The sequence below is a fragment of the Macaca thibetana genome, chromosome 1 (assembly GCF_024542745.1).
Source record: "Macaca thibetana thibetana isolate TM-01 chromosome 1, ASM2454274v1, whole genome shotgun sequence".
In the NCBI taxonomy this organism is placed as follows: domain Eukaryota; kingdom Metazoa; phylum Chordata; class Mammalia; order Primates; family Cercopithecidae; genus Macaca; species Macaca thibetana.
In genome coordinates, this window is record NC_065578.1 from 121888600 (window position 1) to 121902695 (window position 14096).

Sequence of the window (14096 nt, forward strand, 5' to 3'; positions counted from 1 at the left end):
ATCTGCATTAATCCAGCCTTCCCTTGTCAGGATTGAGAAATAAAAATAAGCCCTAGGCCCTACAACCAACTGAACCGACCCCTTCTTGGCTGAGAGGACCGCAGAGAAACCTTGAAAGCTGTTTCTGGCTGTGACATAATAGGAGGTCGGACATGCCCCCTTAAAATCCCTCCCTCACTAACTGCCATTATGAGGCAGGAGAACAGGAGAGGGAATTGGAAGTTCGATAAAAGACACAATGAGTAAAGGCACAAACAGAAGCAAGGTGATGGGGCAGAAGAGCAAGAAGCAAGAAAAAAGGCAGAAGTTGAGCAGCCAAAACAAAAAGTAAGATTAAAAAAAAGCAAGCAAGGCCGGGTGCGGTGGCTTACTCCTGTAATCCCAGTATTTTGGGAGGCCAAGGCAGGCAGATCGCCTGAGGTCAAGAGTTTGAGATCAGTCTTGCCAACTTGTCGAAACCCTGTCTCTACTAAAAATACAAAAAGTTAGCTGTGCGTAGTGGTGCACTCCTGTACTCCAGGCTACTCAGGAGGCTGAGATAGGAGCATCGCTTGAACCCGGGAGGGGGAGGTTGCAGTGAGCTGAGATTGCGCCACTACACTCCAGACTGGGCAACAGAGAGAGCCTCTGTCTCAAAAAAAAAAAAAAAAAAAAAAAAAAAAAAAAAGCAAGCAAGGACCCCATTGCTGTCAAGATCCAAACCAGTAAAGGGGCAGCCCCTCAGAGATAGAATGTGCATTCGAGAAAAAAAGTATCCTTAACATAACTCTATATGATAATCAGCTCATTAAAACTCAGGTATATGGACTGCATATCATGCATTTACTTAAAATTGTGAGATGGAGGCAATGTGCAAGCACACAAGGGCCAAAGTAACTAAGCAACCCACCTATGAGTCTAAAGGCAAACACTGGCTAAAGATTACGCATCCTCGTGAAGAGAAGAAAAAAACCATACAGAAACAGACCCAAAGTACACCAAACTAATACTGATCTCATCTCGCAGAGGTCAGCCCACTCTCCCCACTCTGAGAGTGTTACTGTGCTTAATAAACTTTTGCTTTGCTTTGCTGCTTTGTGTGTGTCATGCACAGTTCTTTGTTTGGGACACCAAGAGCATGGAACTGCACAGCACCATCTGGTAAGAATTAGAATTTTTTTTCTTAAGGGTTAACAAACCAACTCTTTGGAAAGACTTGCTTCACTACTGTTATCAACCAGCAGCCTGACACTTTCCCTGCCTTTTGTGGTTTTGACAAAGCAAGCAAGCAGCATTCCCTCCTGATAAGAGACCATCGACCTAGGAATGATTCTGGCCAGACTACAGAGGATGTGCAGTGAGGGTTTTCATGTCCTCTGTCCTCTGCTTCAGCTTTTGATGTCAGAGGGCCACAAACTCCACTCTCAGGTAGCTAATGCCACCATTTTATGAACATGGGCCCCATGGAGAGGCACAAAGCGCAATTGCATATCTTCCCATTTTTCCTCTTATAAATATTCATATTGGAATATTATTAGGTATTGCTCCAGTGAAAGATACATTTGCAGAATGTACTCAAATTAGAAGCATTATATAAACACTATAATGTAGCAATGGCTCATCCAGTTCTCTACACTATAGAAATATCTGCAGTGTAGACATTTCCACAATGACCAAAGATATGTGTACAAGAATGTTGACTGCAGCATTCTTTGTAATCCTAAAACCATGAAACCAACCTCATCCCAAAAACATTTATTTATTTATTTATTTGTTTATTTATTTATTTATTTATTTATTTTTGAGATGGAGTCACACTCTGTTGCCCAGGCTGGAGTGTAACCATCCCAGCTCACTGCAGCCTCCACCTCCCAAGTTCAAATGATTCTCCTGCCTCAGCCTCCCGAGTAGCTGGGATTACAGGCACATGCCACCACACCTGGTTAACAAAAACATTTTGAAAAGGGTTAAATAAATCATGCACAAACTGGGGAAAAATACTGTTTTCAAAAATGATGGAGAGGATGACTATGATGATGACTGATTCCACTGGTCACATTATTGACAGAACAATCAGTAAATCCAGGCACATCCTGGAGATACTACTTTTTCATATTACTAAAATATGAAAAACTGGAGGCATGTAAATTACTCGTTTAAGTGTATAACGGACTGAATTAGAATTTTATCACGTCAGAAGTGGGTTCCTAGCACTCCGTTTCAGGATAAAATCTTCCCCATTTATGTAGTGATTGACAATGCGTGCATGCTTTAAAAGTTGCAATAAGCGTCCCTGGGTGGACTCGAACCACCAACCTTTCGGTTAACAGCCGAACGCGCTAACCGATTGCGCCACAGAGACAAGAGCTACCCAGTCTGGTAGGCGATATAGGAAGGGCGCACTCACTAAACTTCCTCTGTCCCTTTTATTCTCAGGGCCCGGCAGGACGACTGAGCAAGGCCTTGGAAAACCAGAGAGATTAGAGCGATGAGTTGCGCTGGTCACATTGAATACCTGCGCGTTAGGAGATTTTGGAGCCAGACGGAGAGCCGAATGGCCTTCGCCTGCCCTGCCCCTCTCCTGCTTCAGAAGCCCCCAGAAGCTCCCCGGTCGGCCACCCAGTCCGAGCCGCCAGGGGTCCCAAGGGAAGCTGAACGCCCGGCGGGCTCCCGGGATGGTTCTTCCCGTTCTTTGTGCCGCCTTCAGCAAGTGAGGGAGCCTGTGCCCACCCCGCCCAGTCGCTTTCGGGGCCGCTGCGAAGCTGCCGCTGCCATCTTCGGATCCTGTGTCCCGCACGGGGGCTCCACCAGGGAAGGGATGGTGGCGAGGGTCGCTCCTGGGTCCCCTTGCGGGGAGCAGGGTCTGGCACTCACCAGGGCGCCGGACTAGGACTTGCCGAATGAATCCATCGTCGCCTTTAGCTTTTAGTCCTTTGAAGAACCCTGAGAGTGGAAATCAAGAGATATTTTCCATGGGGAACTTCTTTTTACAAAGCGTTGATTTCTCGGCACCCCGCGGGGCGGCCAACTGGCAGGGCCTCCGGTGCATCTTCTGCGCGGTGGAGCCGCAGGGGCTCAGCTGGGCGGTGGTCGGGTGTCCTGGGGCCTTAGGGCAGGAGCAGGGGAAGGGAAAAGCAAAAGCCTGGAAAGAAGCCGGGGAGCGGCGGACCAGACCTCCAGACCTCCTGAAAGGCTCGTGCAGAGGCACAGGCGGGATCTTCTGGAAGTGAGAATTGTTTTTATTTGTTTATTTATTGTAGCAGAATGGGGAAATGGAGAGAGAATCCGAAAGAGCCCCAAACTCGAGGACCTATTGCTCCCCAAGAATAACATCATCCAGAACTAGACAGAAAACTAGGAGTCTGGGAACCCTGAAATCCTTGGAGGAGTAGCATCATCATGACCCTCTGTGTTCCTTTTGGCAAAGGACTTGCTTCCATCGTTTGTTCAATTGTCTGTTAAATAAATAAACAAAACCTTTTTCATATATCTTTAAAATTACATTGGTTCTATTATGATTACAAATAATGCTACAGTCATCATTCTTGTACACTTCTCATTGCCCACTGGTATATTTCTATAGGGTGGAGGCCTGGAGAGCAGTTGTTCCAGGATAGTGTTTACACAGCTTTTATTTCATTCCATTTTCTTTCCTTTGTTGCTTTATTAGCTATAATCCTTTTCTTATTTCAGTGGCTGCTTTAGGGTTTCTGGGATACATCTTTAATTTCTCACAGTCTGCTTTCAATTGTCATTATACCTCCCTTTCTGGCCTTTATCCTAGTGTTATGTAATTCCACTTTATGTATTGTAAGCTTTGTGATTCGTTATTATTACTTTTATTTACTGCATCAAATATTTTTTAAAAGTTAAATTATAAGAAAACGTGTAGTACATGCTTTCTAAATGCCATTTCCAATATTCGTTTCTTTGCATAGGCCCACATTTTTATCTGGTATCCTTTTGCTTCTGCCTGGAGGACTCTTAAGATTTCTTGTAGCATGGGTTGGAACATTCTTTTAGCTTTTGTATGTTTTTCAGTATCCTTATTTCACTCACAGTTTTGAAATTTTATTTTTGCATAGAATTCTAGGTTACCTTATTTTCTCTAGGTACTTAAAAATTGTAGCGATTTATGAAGCATTTTCATTATAATATCATCTTTCTTTCCTGTGTTTGTAAAAATGGCATAAAGCCAGTTTCTCGTGCTGGTTATATAATTTTCGGATTGTGTATTTAAATTTAAAATATTAAATTTTATTAAAAAACTAAAAAAATTAATCACGAATGTCCTAGATTCATCTTAAATTCCACCAACAGTGCGCTTAAAATGTGCCCAACCTGAGAGTCAAACCTACCTGCTGACGTGTAATTTGTGTTTGTGAGACATTCTCAACAGCATTTGCTTTCCCCAGCCGAGTGATTTTCCTCACATCTGAATGTCTTCAGTGCAAAAGGAAACCTTTTATTTGCAAAAATACTTTAAACTATTCTTACTTCAAGTAAGTGCATTAAATACAAACTTCTCAGTTGCATCTCTGGGATCCATGGAAAGCCCGAGAGAGACAATCAAGTCCTTCAGGATCAAGAGCTAAACAAGGGAGGACAAAGAGTGGCTTCTTCACTAGGAGTCAAGCCAAAGTCAACTGATTTGGTCTCCAACGGAGACTGGAACTCGGTTCACCAGTGAAGTGAGGACCCGGCCCAGAGGAGGCGGACTTTCTCTTCGTGGTGCCTTCAGACAGGAAATCTCCTAGGATTTCCTTTTTTCCCTTTGATCTACTTCCAACTCTCCCGTTCTATTTCTTCAAGAGTTTTTTCGGATCCCTACTGAGAAGGAACTAAGGGCCGGTGCCCTTTCCTACCGGTCCCTCTCTGGCGGGGTGTCTTTAGCGCCCAAGTTCACCCGGCACTTTGCTACCTGCCTCAGACAGCGAGAGGACAAAGGAGGGCGGCGGGTGAGGTGGGAACCACAGAGTCACGCGCACCTGCGCCTCCTGGGCTCCTAGCAAATTGAATAAATGCCCCCTGAAGCTTCTCTGCAGGTCACAGGAAAGGGGAGGGTGCGGGAGAAGCTTCAAGAACCATCGGGAGGACCTGGCCTTTGCCCCTGGGCCTTGAAGACAGGCCTGGCCAGGCTGATTTTGACGAGTAGGCCCAAAGAAAAGGTTCAAGGGCGGCCCAAACCCCGACCCAGAGATTAAGGCTCTTAAATAAGTCTGACGGTTTTGAGCCTCCTCATTCCCCTCATTAGACTCGATCCCGCCTGTATCAGGAGACTCCTTCGCCAAAATTCAGAGACCAAGAAAGAGAAAGATTGGGCAGATCAAAGGCTGTAATTAACTCAAATAGGAAACATAATTTTTCTGACAAATTGTGTGTGTGCTGTGAGAAAAAGACTAGCCTCAAGGAGAGTCTGTGTTTTTGGCTTGAGTGTAGGGAAGAATGGAGTTGCCACCAACTATGGTGCGTTGAAACGGCAGGTGCATCAGGATGTAGACGTCAAGGAATTAAAAGTATTTTACCCCAAAATACATTTCTTTGACATATTTTGAGATGTCTGTTCAGAAAGCCAGCTGCAGAAGTAGCCCTGCAAAGTTGCCTTTTGTTGGAGAGATTTGCGTCTGTAGAGAGTCTGCATTGATGCAGCCAAGTCTCCTTGCCCAGATCTAGGAAAGATGAACTGAGAGTTTGACACCTGTAAAGGTCTGAAAGAAACTTTTAGGGTTTATTCTCTCTGAGCACTGCTACTTGTAAGCTTTCATTTACATATTAAGACCAACTTTGCTAGCCAAGCCTCCTCTTCTCTCCCTCCGATAACCTGTCTTGTCCACAATAAATGGATATACCTCTGACTCTGATGGTGCCTGGTTTTGGCCATGCTTTGAGCCCTCATTCATTCTGTTACCTCGAGATGGTATATAAGCTTCTGCATCCCATTGTGGGTAGGGTAATCACTCTGTGGCTCTCCCCATGTACATGTCAGTACGTTTCATGCCTTTTCACCTACTAATCTGCCTTTTGTGACTTGATTTTTGAGTGAAACTTCAGAGGGTTTAGAGGGAGGGTTTCCATTGGCCCTTACAGTTTTGGAGCTGTAAGCAGGATAGCAAAGCTCTGCTCTTCTGGAAGCTGCAGTGAAGAACCCAGGATCTGATCAGCTGTCATAAGGGTAAGAACTTTTTACCAGCCAGGCTCCCGGCCTCCTTCTCTTTGTGGAATCTGATCAAGTGAATAGTAAAAATCAGTTTCTATTCCCTCTCCAAAATCTTGATTAATGGGAGAAAAGGATTTGTGTGACTAGTCTTGGGTGTAGTGACTCTGGTGTGCTTTTTGGTACTTTGTGGTACCAATTCAAATTGTTTAATCCCTTTCTTCCCAGAAATTGTCTGTTCCTTTGTCTTTGTCTTTTTGTGTTATTCTGTCATAAAGGGGAGTATTCGTTGAGGTTCCTTCTCATCTTATTTTATCTCCTTTGAGAGCTTGACTTGTGACCAAGTGGGAGCACTTTCTCTTGGTTTCACCTATCTGGTAAGAGGTGGTAATTTTCAGGTCATACTAGGTGGCCTGTCTGAAAATGGTTGGGAACCCGAGCACACTTTTTGTTCTGACTATGTCAAGCTCTTGGGGTTTGCCTTAAGAAATCCCATCCCTTCGAGGCTTTTGTCGTCTCAACTCTTGTTGCCTGATTAGTCCTAGGAAAGCTCAATCCCAAGAGGGTCTACATGGTATCACAGACTCACAGGTCTGTGACTGGAAGCCCCCACAAATGTGTCCAGATGATATCTGGAGGCAAATATCATCCTTAACCATCTGTGGCCTACTCCTTGCATTGAACTTTTTTCTTGGAGGGGAATCTTTGGGATTGCCTCTTGTATGAACTTCCCAGGAAGTTAACCTGGAAAATGACATCCTGGGCTTTCCACAAAGAGGCTATTTGGTTGAATTGCTATTGGAATAATTACACCATTGGATATTCTAGTTGCCATTGGACTGAAGATGGATCCCTTAAATTAGACACCTGAATTTAAAAAAATTTAGAGATCTCTGATTTTAAACAGCTGATAGGAAGATCAAATTTAAAGAAAGGCACATACTAGTGTCATAGAGCTACCCTTAAAAATTCTCTTGACAATATTATCTGTGTTGTGTAGGGGAAAAATTCTCTTGACTAAATTAAAGAGCAAAATTTGATCCAAAACAAAGTAAAATTCTTCATAAGCTCAAACTGCCTGCTCTGGATCCCTTCCGGGATTCACAATAAAGTCTGCACTACTTTGCCGTTCAGTACTTAAAGTTTTGTGCTTTTGCTGCCATAGCCTGGGTTCAATTTGCATTCAGGGAACCAGTTTATTTTGGCTTGATATTTGTGTGGCTTTTGACTTTTTGGAATACCCATTTATTGATCCTCTTCCCTTTCATGGGTAACTTTGTTTGTTTTTTTGTTTATTAAGACGGAGTCTCACTCTATCACCCAGGCTGGAGTGCACTAGCGCGATCTCAGCTCACTGCAACCTGCGCCTCCCAGGTTCAAGTGATTCTCCCACCTCAGTCTCTCAAGTAGCTGGGATTACAGTCACCCACTACCATGCCTGGCTAATTTTTGTATTTTTAGTAGAGACAAGATTTTACCATGTTGTCCAGGTTGGTCTTGACCTCCTGACCTCAAATGATCCTCTTGCCTCGGCTTCCCAAAGTATTGGGATTATAGACGTGAGCCACCACTCCTGGCCGTTGGCAGCTTTTGATTTCCTGTCCTTGCAGCTTCCAAAGTTTCTGATGAGAAATCTGTTGATAATCTTATTAAACATTTCTTGCATATGACCTGTTCCTTTTCTCTTACTGATTTAAAGATTCTCTTTCTCTGACTTTTGAAAGTTTGATTATAATGTTTTTTGGTATAGGTCTCTTTAAGTTTATCTTCTTTGGAGTTTATTAGGCTACTGTGTTTGTGTTCATGTCTTTCATCAAATTTGGGAAGTTTTCAGCCATTATTTCTTCAAATATTCTCTCTTGCCCTTCTCTCCTTCTTTAGAAATTCCACAATGCAAGACCGGGCACAGTGGCTCGTGCCTGTAATCCCAGCACTTTGGGAGGCCAAGGCAGGAGCATCACCTGAGTTCAGGAGTTTGAGACCAGCCTGACCAACATGGAGAAACTCTGTCTCTACTAAAAATACAAAATTAGCCAGGCATGGTGGTGCATGCCTGCAATCCCAACTTCTTGGGAGGCGGAGGCGGGAGAATCAATTGAACCCAGGAGGCAGAGGTTGCGGTGAGCCGAGATCGCACCATTGCATTCCAGTCTGGGCAGCAAGAGCGAAACCCCATCCCCTGAGCCCCCAACAACAACAACAACAAAGAAATTCCACAATGCATATGTTGGTCCACCTGATGGTCACTTAGGCTCTGTTCACTTTTCTTCAGTTGTTTCTTTATTTCTGTTCCTCAAACTGGATGATTTCTGTTGCCTTATCTTCGGGTTCAGTTTCTTCTGCCTGCTCAACTTTCTTTAAATGTGACTTTGAATCCCTCTAGTTAACTTTTTATTTCACTTATTTTACTTTTCAGATCCAGTACTTCCTTTTTCTTTCTTTTTTGATTTTCTATCCTTTATTTATATTTTCCTTTTGTTCATGCATCATTTTCTTGTCTTTTGCTACATCTTCCTGTAGCTCTTTGGGCACCTTTAAGACAGCTGTTTTAAAGTCTGTCAAGTAGAAGTTCCAGCAGGTTTCTTTTTGAATTTTTATTTTTCTCTTTCATTATTTATTATTTTTCTCTTCATTTTTCCCCATGGCCTAAGCTGAATTTGACTCTGAGGTATTTTTCAGTAAGAGTTTCTGTTTTTTTTTTTTTTTTTTTTTTTTTTTTTTGCTTTTATTTATTTTTATTGTTGTTGTTATTGTTGTTGAAAACTGGACATTTGAATCTACTAGTGTGATTAACTCTAGAACTTAGATTCTTCTCCTTCCTCAGGGTTTGCTATTTTTTGTTATTATTATTATTTTTTTTTATTGTAGGTTGTCTCTGTATCAAGGATCAGCCTGAGGTGAAAAAATTATGGTATTCACAGATGTTTTCTGAGCCTGAACCTTTCCCTGGGTGTGTGGTCATTCCCTAATTTTACCTGTATATGCAGCTATATGCAGCTACTCTTGAATATTTTATCCTTTAATGTCTGACTGCAAAAAGGGGAAAAAGAGAAAAATTGAGGGAGGGTTAAAAAAGGGTACCACCCCTTTAAAGTTTCTGGAAGTTGCTTCAGCTTAGGGTAAGGAGTTTGCTACACTGGGGGGAGGTACAACAGTAGCTGCCAGATGCTTTGTCCTGTGCTGCAATCAGCCATTAGAGAACAGAGACCCCATATGTGCGTGTGTGCGTGTGTGTGTGTGTTTTGAGATGAAGTCTTGCTCTGTCACCCAGGCTGGAGTACAATGGCATGATCTCAGGTCACTGCAGCCTCCGCCTCCTGGGTCAAGTGATTCTTCTGCCCCAGCCTCCTGAGTAACTGGGGTTACAGGTGCCTTCTACCATACCTGGCTAATTTTAGTAGATACAGAGTTTTACCATGTTGGCCAGGCTGGTCTTCAACTCCTGACCTCAGGTAATCCACCCACCTCAGTCTCCAAAAGTGCTAGGATTACAGGCATGAGCCATTGCACCCAGCCCAGACCCCCAATATTTGGAGACAGCATCCTTTTTGCTAATTCTGATCCTGAAAGATGTGTGCAGCTTACCGTAGGAACACAAGCTGACTGCTTTGGGGGTAGTGTTGGGTAGCTGCTATTGTGCTAAGGGCTGAAATTGGCTGAAATTACCTACAGTTTACCATCTGGGCCTTCCTCTGGAAGTTGCAAGCCTTCAGTAGGCTCCAGAGTTCTGAAATATTTACATCAGACAGATCTTGCCAGTGCAGTTGTTGTCTAGATTCCAGGTGCTTCTCATTCCACCATCTTCCCAGGATACCCTCTGACCTTCTGGATTTTGAATTCGGTCAAGCTGTTCTGTAACAGTTGGGGAGGAAGCCAACAAAGATCCTGCTAAGAAAGCTCCCTGGAAAAAAATGTTCAAAAGTAACACAAGTATCAAACTGGAAAAAATTGATTTAGGAAGTGAATCCAGGTTGTCATGGTGAAAAAGGGGGCAGAACCTTAGCTACTGAACTGCAGCCTGGGTGTAAGGTGACAACCATTGCTCTTTTAGTTTGGTCTGACCAGCAAAGGTGGCCTTGTTATATAAATAAAGCCCCTCAGGTAGTCAAAACTTATTTACTTGATGGCTGCTTTTCCCCCTCCCTACCCGACTCTCCCTCTTTTTAAATTTATTTATCTGTTTATTTATTTATTTATTTATTTATTTTCTCTAGGGATTTATCCAATTCAGAGGGCTTTTCCCCATAATTTGGAACTTTCCTTTCGATTTGATCAAGTCAGATAGAACTGGTCAAACCCAATGGGGAAAAAGTAAACAACAACAAAAACAGAGACAAACAAAAAAAAAACAGTTAAGAAAAGTAATGATCACACAACTTATATGATTGCTGAGCACTGTAATGGTAAGAAGAAATTATGACCAGTTGCTTGTTAATCTTAACTTTAGTCATTTGGGAGAATTCCCAAGACAAAACACAGATTCAGTTACTTACCTAGGAATGGGGCCCAGGCTGAAGGCTGCTCTGTACCATCCTAGAAGCAGGAAAAAATCAAACTCTCCTTTCCTGTTAGAAGTGAACTGAAACTCCAGAAAGTAATTGCCTGCTCTCCATCATCATGGAAGCAGAACAACTTGTCTTCATTGTTGGAAGCAAGTAAAACTCCAGAAAATGAGTTGTATGGCAAAAAACAAACAAACAAAAAACAAAAACAAAAAAACAAACAACAACAACAAAAAAACACCTTAGATATAAACCAAATTTTGGGAAATCAGGTGTTCTCTGGAGGGGGTGGATCTCTGAGGCCTCAGCAAATTGTCCTATTGGTTTGAGCAATAAAGATAGCTCAAGCTGGTACCAAGCACCGATAGGAGATTTGTCAAAGGTCAGGGCACTTCCACTCATAATTCCTTCATGGTTATCAATTGTAAACCAAAAAGTATGTAAGACAGGTCTGAATTGATTTAGAAAGCTTATTTTGGACTCTTACTCATAGGTAATTCTAGTCTTCATAGAGGTATGGCAGCCAGGTGAAAATTGTAGGGACCTGGGAATAATTTTGGTATAACAGAAGTTAAATAATTTGTCTAAGCAATAGCTTGGCAACTTTGGGAGCCAAATTGTAATCCTGGAAAGAATAATACTTGGCCTGAGATGTAACAACCACTCCTCCAGGTTGTCTTTTAACTTGGGAAGTAAGTTCTAGTGTGTTTCTGTAGTGTGGAACTTTTAGAAATAATATTCTTGTCACATTTGACAACACCCATGGCTGATCTAGACAAAATATCATCCAGCCAGTGTTTAGCCCTGATTTGCATATGAGGCTTTGGGCTGGTCATCTGGTAACTTTTCACTTGGCAGTGGTGATGAAGTAACTGAAACTCCAGAAAGAAGAGTTACTAGATACCTCAAAAGTGATGAAGATATTAGAAGTCCTGGCCTTAGGGGTCCAAGGAAGAGCAAGGTTTGTGGGTAATAATCTGTATAAATCTGATAGGAAGCTATAAGGAGAACTTTTAGGACTTTGAGATGGGTGAAAGTTAGAGCCTAGATTAATCAAGCACCTATGGCTTCTAACACCATCAGTTGCCTGTACTCAGCCACCTTCAGCAGTGCTAGCTGACTCTAGTGAGCAATAGCATTCCAGCAGAGGACAGAAGGCTGCACAAAGCCCTGGTGTTTGTGTCCCCCCATCTAGACAGACATAGTAGCATGCAGGGACAAAGCGAAAGAGAAGGGTAGTCAGAGACAATGTGAATCTGTTCACCACATATTGTAAATGCATTTAAAAATATTGTTAGCTCATATTTGCAGTTAGCACTAATTATGAAGTTGTTGGACTGAGGACTTTATTTGTGACTCTCACCATCTCCAAAGCCAGCAATGAAGGGTCTCTTCCTCATTGAATCACTAACATGTTTTGGATCTCTCTGACTTCCTAGTTCACAGACCTCTGACCTCTAGACCCAGACTTTAAAGGTCCATGTCATTACATTAGTCAACCTTTATAATCTCACCATTTTAAGGTTAATTTAATTGTATCTGCAAAATCCCTTTGCCAGTGTAACATAATTATGTAATTAGCAACTATAAGAAAGCTGAAATGAGTTTTAAACCAACCCAATTGTCCCATAGAACTGATGTTTACGGTTTCTTTTGAATAAACATAGAAATTGACCCTTTCAGTCTTGAAATTTGAGAAAGTTACATTTGTATTATCTGAGTTCTTTTCTCAGGAAACCAACCATCTGGCCTTCCAGATAGTATCAAAGAACTGAAATTTACCAGAGTACCACATCTGGACAATGAGATGTCAGACCCCTTATTCCATCATAATTGCCTAAGTGACCACATGCTTCCTGTTGACCAATTCCTCTTTCTTACCTCTCCGTAATTCCTGTTTTCCTACATGTAGTTCCATTTCTTCCCTGCTATCTAAACCCTGAATTTTCATTGATCAGGAAGATGGATTTGAGACTGATCTCCCATCTCCTAAGTTGCAATACCTGATGAAAGCCTTCTTCCCTGGCAATACTAGTTGGCTCAGTGATTGGCTTTCTCTGCAGTGAGCAGCAAGACTTAAATCAAACTTCTGGTGTTTCAGTAACAAGTATCCTAATACCAGACAAAATAAACAAGAGATTGTAAGGCAAAAAATGTTACCAAAGACAATGAGGAATATTGTGTGATGATAAAAGGGTTAATCCATCAGGAAGAGAGTACAGTTATAAATACACATGCATCTAACAGAACCTCAAAACACAGGAAGCAAAAACTGACAGTATTGAAGAGAGAAATAGACAATTTAACAATAGTAGATGGAGACTTTAATACCACAACTTTCAATAATGGATAGAGCAACTACGCAGAAGACCAATAAAGAAATAAAAGATTTAAACAACGTAACCTACCAGACATCTATAGAATACTCCACTCAACAAAAACAGAATATAATTCCTCTCAAGTACACGTGGGACGTTCTAATGAATAGACCATATGCTAGCCCTTGACATAAATCTTAATAAATTTCAAAGGATTGAAATCATATAGCTTCTGATATATCTTATAAATTAATACTATCACACACTATAGTTTCAGGTTTGCATGTAGGGTATGCAGTTTGTTGGTCCTGCTTCCTTCTGTTTGTCATGAATGTGGAGGTGACCATAGTTACACATGTGTAGGCCAGTAGCCCAGGAAATTCAGGCAGCTGAAGGGAAAGGACAGATATTCCATAAGAGTGTCCCTATCTCAGTCTCACAAAACCAGGGAGGAATTGATACATAGGAAGTGAAGAGGTACATCAGGGGATCACTTCTCTTCTGTCTATGCCTGTCTTTAAAACCTCAGTTTTATCCCACTAAACCCCATTGCACAGGAATGCTGTTGATCACCACCAACCACCACAGACTCATGACCTTGATTTTTACCATGATCTGTCTGAGACTATATCCTCAGGCCAATGACTTTGGCTCAATGCAAATCATTAGTGTTCCATAAAAACTGCTTCAAACATATAGTTACAGTTTATAAGTCATTCCAAATTAGGTGGCCACTACATGTATTTAAAGAGATATACATAAATTATTTCAGTGATTGTGATAAATTGGAAAGGAAGCCTGTGAAGTTAGAATGAAAATCATAAGTGTCAAGCACAAAATATGTATATAGAGATTATAACACAAAGCAACCCACACATAGAAGAGGAGAGTGGGGTAAGGAGTTATGAATATCAAACTTGTCCTCAAGTTAAGTGAAAAGCCAACATGGGCCAAGTGTGGTGGCTTATGCCCGTAATTCCAATACTTTGGGAGGCCAAGGTGTGAGAATAACTTGGGCCCAGGAGTTTGAGACCAGCCTGGGCAACATAGTGAGACCCCATACACACACATACACACACACACACACACAAAATAGCTGAGGGTGGTGACATGTGCCTGTAGTCCCAGTTATTCAGGAGGCTG

General features: G+C 42.1%; 1 protein-coding gene and 1 non-coding gene across 2 annotated transcripts in view; one reads left to right on the forward strand and one right to left on the reverse strand.

Annotated features, from left to right (window-relative positions):
• LOC126952281 (neuroblastoma breakpoint family member 6-like protein) overlaps positions 1-14096 on the forward strand; it is a 142231-nt gene that overhangs the window by 113007 nt on the left and 15128 nt on the right. The window lies entirely within an intron of this gene.
• On the reverse strand, positions 2268-2341 carry TRNAN-GUU (transfer RNA asparagine (anticodon GUU)). Its single transcript has one exon. It is a non-coding gene; the product is annotated as a tRNA-Asn (tRNA).